Source organism: Triticum dicoccoides, chromosome 7B (assembly GCF_002162155.2).
Source record: "Triticum dicoccoides isolate Atlit2015 ecotype Zavitan chromosome 7B, WEW_v2.0, whole genome shotgun sequence".
NCBI lineage: Eukaryota > Viridiplantae > Streptophyta > Magnoliopsida > Poales > Poaceae > Triticum > Triticum dicoccoides.
Window position 1 is genome coordinate 156957589 of NC_041393.1, and position 12700 is coordinate 156970288.

Below are 12700 nucleotides of genomic sequence, written 5' to 3' on the forward strand. Positions count from 1 at the left end.
AACGGAGTCCAAACGGAATGACACCTTCGGGAGAGCTATTTTTGTAATGGAAGCAATCCAGGAGACTTGGGGTTTATGTCAGGGAAGCTTCAAGGAAGCCACGAGGCAGGGAGGCGCGCCCTACCCCCTGGGCGCGCCCCCCATCTTCGTGGGCCCCTCGTGGCTCCCTTGACCGACTTCTTTCGCCTATATATGTCCATATACCCTAAAAACACTGAGGAGCACAACAGATCGGGAGTTCCACTGCTGTAAGCCTCTGTAGCCACCAAAAACCAATCGGTACCCTGCTCCGGCACCCTATCGAAGGGGGGGGGGGTCCCTCACCGGTGGCCATCTTCATCATCTCGGCGCTCTCCATGACGAGGAGGGAGTAGTTCACCCTCGGGGCTGAGGGTATGTACCAGTAGCTATGTGTTTGATCTCTCTCTCTCTATCTTTCTCTCTCTCTCTCTCGTGTTCTTGATTCGGCACGATCTTGATGTATCATGAGCTTTGCTACTATAGTTGGATCTTATGACGTTTCTCCCCCCTCTACTCTCTTGTAATGGATTGAGTTTTCCCTTTGAAGTTATCTTATCGGATTGCGTCTTTAAGTATTTGAGAACACTTGATGTATGTCTTGCCGTGCTTATTTGTGGTGACAATGGGATATTCACGTGATCTACTTGATGTATGTTTTGGTGATCAACTTGCGGGTTCAGTGACCTTGTGAACTTATGCATAGGGGTTGACACACGTTTTCATCTTGATTCTCTGGTAGAAACTTTGGGGCACTCTTTGAAGTACTTTGTGTTGGTCGAATAGATGAATCTGAGATTGTGTGATGCATATCGTATAATCATGCCCACGGATACTTGAGGTGACAATGGAGTATCTAGGTGACATTAGGGTTTTGGTTGATTTGTGTCTTAAGGTGTTATTCTAGTACAAACTCTATGGTAGATCGAACGGAAAGAATAGCTTCATGTTATTTTACTACGAACTCTTGAATAGATCGATCAGAAAGGATAACTTTGAGGTGGTTTCGTACCCTACCATAATCTCTTCGTTTGTTCCCCGCTATTAGTGACTTTGGAGTGACTCTTTGTTGCATGTTGAGGGATAGTTATATGATCCAGTTATGTTATTATTGTTGAGAGAACTTGCACTAGTGAATGTATGAACGTTAGGCCTGGTTTCCTAGCATTGCAATATCGTTTACTCTCACTTTTATCATTAGTTACCTTGATGTTTTTATAATTTCATATTACAAATACCCATATCTATCATCCATATTGCACTTGTATCACTATCTCTTCGCCGAACTAGTGCACCTATACAATTTACTATTGTATTGGGTGTGTTTGGGACACAAGAGACTCTTTGTTATTTGGTTGCAGGGTTGTTTGAGAGAGACCATCTTCATCCTACGCCTCCCATGGATTGATAAACCTTAGGTCATCCACTTGAGGGAAATTTGCTACTGTCCTACAAACCTCTGCACTTGGAGGCCCAACAAAACGTCTACAAGAAGAAGGTTGTGCAGTAGACATCAAGCTCTTTTCTGGTGCCGTTGCCAGGGAGGTGAGTGCTTGAAGGTATATCTTTAGATCTTGCACTCGAATCTTTTAGTTTCTTGTTTTATCACTAGTTTAGTCTATAAAAGAAACAAAAAAATGGAATTGAGTTTGCCTCATACGCTTCATCTTTTTAATATCTTTTGTGACAATGATGGGAAGGAAAATTGTGCTCAAGTGCTAGAAGAAGAAGTCTATGAAATGTTTGGCAATAAATCTTTGAATTATGAGCATGATTGCAATGTTGTTAGTATGAATTATTTGAATACCCATGATGCTAATGATATGCAAAGCCACAAGCTTGGGGCTGCTATGTTTGATGAATATGATATTTTTTGTCCCCCAAGTTTTGATGAGCAAATTTATTATGATGAAAGCATGCCTCCTATTTATGATGATTATATTGATGAAAGTGGATTTGGAGAGGTCATGACTTTATTTAGTGATGAATCCACTATTTTGGAAGAGGTTTCAATTGATTATGATGAGAACAAAATTGCTACTTATGATGATTATTGTAATGAAACTTATGCTATAAAAAGTAGTGATGATTATATTTACAAAACTTGTCATGATTATGATTACCCCTTTTCTGAACATTACTCTTTTAATGTGGAAACAATTTATAGTATTCGAGTCTCTTATGATACTCCCACTATTCTGAATGAGAAGAATTTTGCTTATGTGGAGAGTAGTAAAATTTCTATGCAAGTAGGTCATGAAAAGAATGCTTTAGGTACTGGTTATATTGTTGAATTCATTCATGATGCTACTGAAAATTATTATGAGGGTGGAATATATGCTTGTATGAATTGCAATAATATCAAGTTTCCTCTCCATGTGCTTAAAATCTTGAAGCTATGCTTGTTTTGCCTTCCTATGCTAGTTGATTATTGTTCTCATAAGTTTTTTGCTCACAAAATCCTATGCATAGGAAGTGGGTTAGACTTAAATGTGCTAGTCATGTTATTCATGATGCTCTCTTTATGTTTCAAATCTTATCTTTTATGTGAGCATCATTGAAATCATCATGCCTAGCTAGGGGCGTTAAACGTTAGCACTTGTTGGGAGGCAACCCAATTTATTTTTGTTCTTTACTTTTGCTCCTGTTTAGTAATAAATAATTCATCTAGCCTCTGGTTAGAAGTGGTTTTATTTTTTAGTCAGTGTTTGTGCCAAGTAGAACCTTTGGGAAGACTTGGGTGAAGTCTATGCGATCTTGCTGTAAAAAACAAAAACTTTAGCGCTCACGAGAATAGCTTCCATTTTTTACTGGAGAGTGATTTTAGGTTGATTCTTTTGTAAGATGATTAATAGATAAATTCCTCACATCCACTAATTTATTTCAGAATTTTTTGAGTTACAGAAGTATTCGAATTATACAGATTACTACAGACTGTTCTATTTTTTTACGGATTCTGTTTTCTATGTGTTGTTTGCTTATTTTGATGAATCTATGAGTAGTATCAGAGGGTATGAACCATAGGGAAGTTGGAATACAGTAGATATTAAACCAATATGAATTTAGAATGAGTTCACAACAATACCTAAGTGGTGATTTATTCTCTTATACTAACGGAGCTTACGAGTTTTGTGTTGAGTTTTGTGTTGTGAAGTTTTCAAGTTTTGGGTAAAAATTCGATGGACTATGGAATAAGGAGTGGAAAGAGCCTAAGCTTGGGGATGCCCAAGGCACCCCAAGGTAATATTAAAGGATAACCAAAAGCCTAAGCTTGGGGATGCCCCGGATGGCATCCCCTCTTTCGTCTTCGTTCATCGGTAACTTTACTTGGAGCTATATTTTTATTCACCACATGATATGTGTTTTGCTTGGAGCGTCATTTTCTTTTGTTAGTATTTGCTTGCTGTTATTTAGAATAATGTTTTGCATCTATATTTTCAATAAAAATGTCAAGGATAGCCTTTACCATGCTTATTTTGCAAGTATACATGTTTCTGTTTCAAAACAGAAAGTTTACTGCTGTTGCAAAAAATCCCTAGAAAAGTCAGAGAATGATATAATATTGAAACCTTTTGCATTTTGATCTCTGATAAATATTCTACAGTGTAGTATTTTTCTCATAATTTTTGGAGTTAGGGAAGTATGATGAATCTTGCATTCTTTATAGACTATACTGTTTTGGCAGATTGTTGTTATGTTTGCATTGTTTGCATATGTTTGATTGTTTAATGATTCTATTTGAGGATAGGAGTATTAAATATGCAGATACATTCAGTATGCAATGTTGAATAATAATTTTTGTGATTTGTTATAGTAGAAAATGATAAGGTTTTTGCATTGGTTTATACTAACTTATCTCACGAGTTCTTGTTGAGTTTGGTGTGGATGAAGCTTTTGAGATTTAGGAAACCGAGATATAAAAGGAATTAAGGAGACACAAAAGCTCAAGATTGGGGATGCCCAAGGCGCACCAAGATCATATTTCAAGAAGTCTCAAGCATCCAAGCTTGGGGATGCCCCGGTAAGCATCCCACCTTTCCGCTTCAACAATTATCAGTTAGTATCGGTTGAACCTAAGTTTTTGCTTCTTCACATGATGTATGCTATCCTTGAAATGTCATTTTCCTTTGTTTTGCTTGCTGTTTTGAACAAAATTCCAAGATCTGAAATTCTTAAATGTTAGAGAGTCTTCACATAATTGCACAATTATTATAATACTCTATGATCTTCACTTATTCTTTTTAGAGTAGTTTGTCATTTACTCGTGTTCTTCACTTATATCCTATGAGTAAATGGTTGAATGAGTTGAATATCATAAATCTGAAATTATATATGTTTAATATGCCTACCCCATTGGGAGTAATGACTTCACATATAAGAAGTAGAGGTGGTAAATTTATTGAAAGTTAGCAAACATTATATTGGTCACTTGAACAAATCATGAAAGAATATTGAAGGAAGAGAGATTCACATATAAATATACTATCTTAGACATCTTCTATGATTGTGAGCCCCATTAATTATTTTCAAACCTGAGCAAATTAGTTGAAATTGGACAAGGAAGACAACATAATGAGTTATGCTTGGGTATATTTGTATAGAAGTTATATTGTTATAGATCCTCCAACATGTGGTGCTTGCTGTTTAGAATCCTTTGCTAGCCAAATATCTGTACTAAGCGGGAATACTGCTTGTGCATCCAAATCCTTTGAACCAAGTTTATTCCATGAGTGTCCACCATACCTACCTATATGCGGTATTTACCTGCCGTTCCAAATAAATTTGCATGTGCCAAACTCTAAACCTTCAAATATTAATATGTTTTGTATGCCCGAATCGCTCATGTAGCGGCTAGGGGCTGTCAGTATCTTCCATGCTAGGTGGGTTATTCTCATGATGAGTGGACTCCTGAAAGAACATGCAGTGCCCCCATGTTTGGTTTTGGTAATTGATGACAATCTCTATGGACTAATGGTTGCCTTGAGTTATATTTGAAGGTTTTGTCCATAGGCTTTTCTTGGAGTACATGTGTTGGTTTCAAGGAGAGTTTGTATCGACCAAGGTGCTATTCAAGGAATTACCTAAAAGATTGGTCTTGTGAGAGGTTTATCAAGACTAAGTCAAAGAGTGAATCAAGTTGATTAACACACAGAGCGTAGAAGATGTATCGAGAGGGATCAAGTGATCCCATGGTATAGTAAGCATTGTCAATTATGCTTTGTGTACTAACCCATGGTCTTCGTGAGAGTTCTTTGTGGGGTTAGGATGCGGTGTGCAAGTTCAAGTGATGCATCACGAAGAGATCACGTGCTTGAAGCTTGCCGTCCATTGTGGTGACAATGGACTTGTGAAGATGAGCCGAAGAGTGGCTCACCCATAGTGGACTATGGGGGAGCAATCATTTAGTCTTGATCGAGCCAACACAATCAAGAAAGGTGGTCCAACTTGAGGGAGTCAAGATCGTCATCATCTAGCTCAAGTGGACCATGTGTAAGGCAAAGGTTTGCCCTTGATAGGTTTTCTATTTTACCGGTCTCATGGTGGTAGTTGGGAGACCGGGTTATAGGATCGTTTGCCGTACTATCAAGGGGGGCTCTCAAGTTGGTAGCTTGATCATATCGTTAGTAGAGAGCTCAAATCATTGCATCCTTGCATCATGTTTCTTGGTTCTTGTTTGGTTCTCTTTGTGAGTCTTAGAGCTTATGGTCATCTTGATGACAAGCTTGAATTCATCGAAAATGGAGTTCGCATGCGTCTTCTATGATGTTTTCGGTGTTCGAGGTTTTACCGGTCTTATCCGAGGAAGGGTTCACACCTTTTTATTATGGGCCTTTTCTCATTTGCTTATTATTGATATTTCTATCAATATTGTGTTAGCCCATGTCGTTAGCTTTCCAACAAACTTGGTTTCATTGAATTCGGAGTCCGTTTGCAGAAGTTGTGGCTGTTTTGGTAAAGGCTGCAGCGGTACTACCGCGGCTAGAGCGGATGTAAATTTTTTTACTACCGCTCTAGAGTGGTACTACCGTGGCTTCTGAGCGGTAGTACCGCTCCAGAGCTGTACTACCGAGGCTCCCGAGCGTTAGTACCGCTCCGGACCAAAATCTCGTGTTTTGCTCAGCGAAGGTAGGCATGGAAGTATTTTTTTAGTACCGCTCGCAAGCAATAGTACCGCTACCATTTGCGGTAGTACCATGAGGTCGAGCGGTAGTATCGTGAGGACGAGCGGTAGTACTGCTCCGGCAGTTTTACTGGCCTTTTGCCTCCTCGCTGTTGTTTTTCAAAGGGGTACTACCGCCCTAGCGGTAGTACCGCTCCTTGGAGCGGTAGTACCGCTCTGTGCGGGCTGTGAGCATAACAGTTGGATTCCCCCCCACCTATAAAAGGGGGTCTTCTTCCCCATTGAACCTTATCTCTTGAGCTCGTGTTCTTCCCCCATTGTTGACCTTCTTCGAGCTTGCTAACTCTCAATACCTTCATGGATTCTTGCTAGTTTTTGAGGGAAAAGAGAGAGGAGATCTAGATCAACATTTCCACCAATCACTTTATCCTCTATGTGAGGGGAACCCATTGGATCTAGATCTTGGAGTTCTTGGTATTCTCCTTCTTGTTCTTCCTCTCATCTTCCTCCCTAGCATTAGTTTCTTAGGTAGGATTTGAGAGAGAAGGACTTGGGCACTCCGTGTGCCCTTGCCATTGCATTTGGTGCATCGGTTTGAGTTCTCCACGTGATACGTGGAAGTTACAAGTTGAGAAGCTTATTACTCTTGGGTGCTTGGTACCCTTGAGCTTGTTACTCTTGGGTGTTTGGGCACCCTAGAGCTTGTTTCTCTTGGGTGCCTTGGCTCCCTAGACGGTTGGTGTTGTTCGAAGCTCAATCATTGTGGTGTAAAGCTCCGGACAAGTGTCGGGGTCTCCAATTAGGTTGTGGAGATCGCCCCAAGAAATTTTACGGGTACCGGTGACCGCCCCCAAGGGTTGCCAAAGTGTACGGGTTCGGTGACCGCCCCAAGGGTTGCCATTTGTACGGGTTCGGTAACCGCCCTCAAGGGTCCCTTAGTGGAATCACGACATCTTGCATTGTGCGAGGGCGTGAGGAGATTACGGTGGCCCTAGTGGCTTCTTGGGGAGCATTGTGCCTCCACACCACTCCAAACGGAGATTAGCATCCACAAGGGTGTGAACTTCATGATACATCGTCATCTCCGCGTGCCTCGGTTATCTCTTACCCGAGTCCTTTACTTATGCACTTTACTTTGTGATAGCCATATTGTTCCTTGTCATATATCTTGCCATCTCTTTGTTGTTTACCTTGCTTAGCATAAGTTGTTGGTGCACATAGGTGAGCCTAGTTGTTGTAGGTTTTGTGCTTGACAAATTAACCGCTAGGTTTATTCCGCATTTTTTAAGCCTAAACCGTAATTATTTTAAAGCGCCTATTCACCCCCCTCTAGGCGACATCCACGATCTTTCAACTCCGCTCATCATTCACGAGAAAAATGTGTGGTAACTGGGATGCCTAGTCCCATGATCAAAAGATCAAAATCAAATCAAAATAATTGCAGACAAAAAACTCCCCCGGATTGTTGTTAGTTGGAGGCACCCGTTGTTTCGAGCAAGCCATGGATTGATGATTGTTGGTGGACGGGGAGTAAAAACTTTACCATTTTGTTTGGGAACCGCCTATAATGTATGTAGTATGGAGGATATTGGGAACTCTTGGTTGTTATGTTGACAATGAAAGCATATCTCTCAAAATTATTTATCTCTATTTCAAAATCGAGCTCGAGCACCTCTGCAAATCCCTGCTTCCCTCTGTGAAGGGTTTATCTTTTACTTTTATGCAAGAGTCAGTAGTATTCCTTCTCATTCCAACCTACTCTTTAGTTGGCAAGCATCATGTGATGGGGAAAGATCTAAGCATATATGGCCATTCAAATATATTTGATCATGAATTATTATTGTTGACAATTATCTATATGATAAGTAAGTTGGGAGGCGACACATTAAGCCCCTATCTTTCTCTGTGTTTGATGAATGCTATTTGTTCTAAAAATATGCTTTGAGTGGTAGCAATCATGGAAGACTATATGATAGTTGAGTATGTGGGGTTTGCTAAATCAAAGCTCTTACATAGACCCTTCCTGAAAATAAGATGAATTGCAATTGTTTGATGACTGAGAACATAGTTTGCTAGTTTTCAAGAAAGTTTATGGTCTATGCTTTAACATGTGAATAGCTTGTTACTTGATCATAAAAGTTTTATGAGATGAACTACTATTATGACATAATGATGCTATAAAAGGTGACTGAAATTATCATTGATCAACCTTGTGCATCTGCTAGCATTCACACTTCATAAATTCTTTCTTTTATAAATTACCTACTCGAGGACGAGCAGGAACTAAGCTTGGGGATGCTGATACGTCTCCAACGTATCTATAATTTATGAAGTATTCATGCAATTATATTACCTGTTTAGGATCTTTAATGGGCTTTACTATACACTTTTCTATTATTTTTTGGGACTAACCTATTAACCGGAGGCCCATCCCAGATTGTTGTTTTTGCCTATTTTAGTGTTTCGAAGAAAAGGAATATCAAACGGAGTCCAAACGGAGTAAAACCTTTGGGAGAGCTATTTTTGGAACGGAAGCAATCCAGGAGACTTGGAGTTTACGTCAGGGAAACTTCAAGGAAGCCACGAGGCAGGGAGGCGCGCCCTGCACCCCTGGGTGCGCCCCCACCCTCGTGGTCCCCTCGTGGCTCCCCTGATTGACTTCTTTCGCCTATATATGTCCATATACCCTAAAAATATCGAGGTGCACAATAGATCGGGAGTTCTGCTGCCGCAAGCCTCTGTAGCCACCAAAAACCAATCGGGACCTTGTTCCGGCACCCTGCCGGAGGGGGGGATCCCTCACCAGTGGCCATCTTTATCATCCCGACACTCTCCATGACGAGGAGGGAGTAGGTCACCCTCGGGGCTGAGGGTATGTACTAGTAGCTATGTGTTTGATCTCTCTCTCTCTCTCTCTCGTGTTCTTGATTCGGCACATCTTGATGTATCGCGAGCTTTGCTACTATAGTTGGATCTTATTATGTTTCTCCCCCATCTACTCTCTTGTAATGGATTGAGTTTTCCCTTTGAAGTTATCTTATCGGATTTAGTCTTTAAGGATTTGAGAACACTTGATGTATGTCTTGCCGTGCTTATCTGTGGTGACAATGGGATATTCACGTGATCTACTTGATGTATGTTTTGGTGATCAACTTGCGGGTTCAGTGACCTTGTAAACTTATGCATAGGGGTTGGCACACGTTTTCGTCTTGATTCTCCGGTAGAAACTTTGGGGCACTCTTTGAAATACTTTGTGTTGGTTGAATAGATGAATCTGAGATTGTGTGATGCATATCATATAATCATGCCCACGGATACTTTAGGTGACAATGGAGTATCTAGGTGACATTAGGGTTTTGGTTGATTTGTGTCTTAAGGTGTTATTCTAGTACGAACTCTATGATAGATCGAATGGAAAGAATAGCTTCATGTTATTTTACTACGGACTCTTGAGTAGATCGATCAGAAAGGATAACTTTGAGGTGGTTTCGTACCCTACCATAATCTCTTCGTTTGTTCTCCGCCATTAGTGACTTTGGAGTAACTCTTTATTGCACGTTGAGGGATAGTTATATGATCCAGTTATGTTATTATTGTTGAGAGAACTTGCACTAGTGAAAGTATGAACCTTAGGCCTTGTTTCCTAGCATTGCAATATCATTTACGCTCACTTTTATCATTAGTTACATTGCTGTTTTTATAATTTCAGATTACAAATACCCATATCTATCATCCATATTGCACTTGTATCACTCTCTCTTCGCCGAACTAGTGCATCTATACAATTTACTATTGTATTGGGTGTGTTTGGGACACAAGAGACTATTTGTTATTTGGTTGCAGGGTTGTTTGAGAGAGACCATCTTCATCCTATGCCTCCCACGGATTGATAAACCTTAGGTCATCCACTTGAGGTAAATTAGCTACTGTCCTACAAACCTCTGCACTTGGAGGCCCAACAACGTCTACAAGAAGAAGGTTGTGTAGTAGACATTAGTGGTGGAGATAGAGAGGAGAAGGCAGGAGGAAAAGGGAGGAGGAAAGGGTGGCGCACACGACGTGGTTGCTGTCATTGCCGTCACCGGTGGCCAGTGAAAACTCGCCGATGGCCTCAAGCACCAGCCGCAGAAGAGAGAGGAGCGAGGGACACGGGTGAAGAAAGGAACGGGGAAGGAGAAAGTGTCGACAGCCGGACGCGGTGCGGTGGCCGCTTGGCGCCGTCGCCGGGCGGCCGGGGCCGGCGGCCCCTGGTTTTCGCGCTGACGCGAGAGAGAAAGAGAAACAAAGGAACAAAGAAAATCTAGGCGCGGCGGCGCGACGCGGTTGATCTCCGCCGCCGTTACCGCCGGCGGCCGGGCCGCAACCCTCGTTTCTTCCGGCGACGGGAGAAGGGGCGGAGAGACAGAAGAGAGAGAGACCGATGCTGGGGGCGCTAGGGTTCGGTCAGAGCTGTCCAACTGTTTTGTTTGCCCGATCGGCGTGGTGGACCGTTCGATCTGATCGGACGGCCACAACTGTTAACCTAGCCCCGCCATGGGCCCTTTGGGCCGAAAGTAGTCGGCGAACCAGGCCGCTGGGTTGGGCATATTCCGGCCACAGACGCGAGTCGCACACTCAACCGGCTGTGGGCCGTGGGCCACACAGAACAGTTTCTGTGTTTTTTCTTTATTTTTGTCGAGGCTTTTGGACAAATCTTATACAAATTTTCTATTCAAAATTATTCAAAGAATATTTTTGTTTAGAAAATAGAAAAGTAAAAGAAAAGTTTCTGAAAAGGAAAAAGTTCATGAATTTTTTAATTCATGTTTTTTGCTGCAAATTAAAAATAAAAGTGCTCCTTTAAAAGTGAATAGAACTAAAGTAAAAGATTAAATTGTTGCTTCTCTAATGCATTTTTAAACCAACCAGTTAAAATTTCTTAGAGAGTAAAAGAGTACAAAATTGTTTCTGAATAGAATATTGTAAAGTTTCCGCTGCCAAGTAAAAGTTTTATCCTCCAATTAAATTGGAACCAACGGGAAAATTTAATTGGAAGAACTGTTTTTAGCAATGTTTTCCCCCTGTGGGTGAAATAAGATATGGATAGTTTCCTCTATGATAAAAGAAAGATATTTGTTTTAAAGTTAAAATATGGTATTGTTATTTTCTGACCAACGTTGATGGTAACAGTACTATAATTCTATGAGTCTTATGTTCAAAGCTTAAGCCACTGATAAATTTTGTATCAAAGTGATCAATTTATCAGAGGACAGATAAAGATCAAGAATTGCTCTTGAACTAGAGAAATGTATATTTCTTGTTCCTGCAGCAATAAAGTTGTTGACGATGATCATTCCTTAGCAAATTTGTTTCACATATTCTCAAAAAAAGTTATTTCACATTGTTTGCGAGTTATATGCATTATTTCCATTTTCGTCCGACGGTGATATGGAATTAATCTAGAAGGATAATGTTTTATTCTCTTTCTGCCCAATGGTGATTTAGAATATAAAAAAAGTTTTAAAAGTTTAATGTGCATATTTTTAACCAGATTAACATGGGGTTATTTTTATGCTCATTATTGTTGATTATTGGCTAATATTTCTCAGACTAAAAGGTTTCCATGCTTTCATTCGTGAAAGCGAATGGCTGGGTACTTGTGACCCAAAAAATGACCAAGAAAGGTCATAACATGAGGGAGTATGTTCTCAATAAAGAATGGCTTCAAAAGAAAAGGATTCTTGGATATTAATCCAAGAAAAGAAAAGAGATAGATCATTGAGAGTCTTGATTGATGAATGTCTTTCATGTACTCTCTATGAAAAAGATTATTCAGTCAACATGATTTGAGTTGAAACAAGCAACATGCATGTTTAATTTAACCAACGTCGGATCAAGCATGTGTGTCAAGGAGTATTCGGATTTATTTCTGAATTTGATGATTGAATATGCAGTCAAAAGAGCCAATTCTGGCATTTATGTCCCTTACAAGGAACATGATGGCTCCAACTGTAAAAGGTCAATGTGACTCCAAAGGAAATATGTAAAGGTGTAAAGCGAGACTTAAATCGAAAGATTATGTTGAAATGAGAATGAATAGAATACACTGAGTGTTAGTGGCACATCATGATCGACATCATGATCTGAGTTATATCAGATGAAAGTAAAGAACACAAGGGATACTGCTTCAAGAAGTTATTTATGGACTAGAGCAAGTCTCTAGACAGTGGCATTTAAAGTTAAAAGAATCAGATGTTATTTTGGGTTAAAGAAAATGAGAGGACAATTGTATTCATGCAAAGTTATAGAATGGGAAATTCATTTCCTAATCCTGTGCATGTGGATGACGTACTACTTTCTAGTGTTCATGTCAATCTACTGTAGGAGAAGAAAAGAAGTTCTTGTTCTCAAAGTTTAAAAGAATGTTCTCGGTAGAGTGTCTATCGTTATAATTATCGAGATTCACCAAGAAAAGAATAAAAGGGGTATTAGGAATGTCGCATGGACATGCTAAGAAAGGTCTCTAAAGTATGCATGCGAGAAAATCTACGCTTGTTCTTATAGTCAAGGGTAATGGAACTG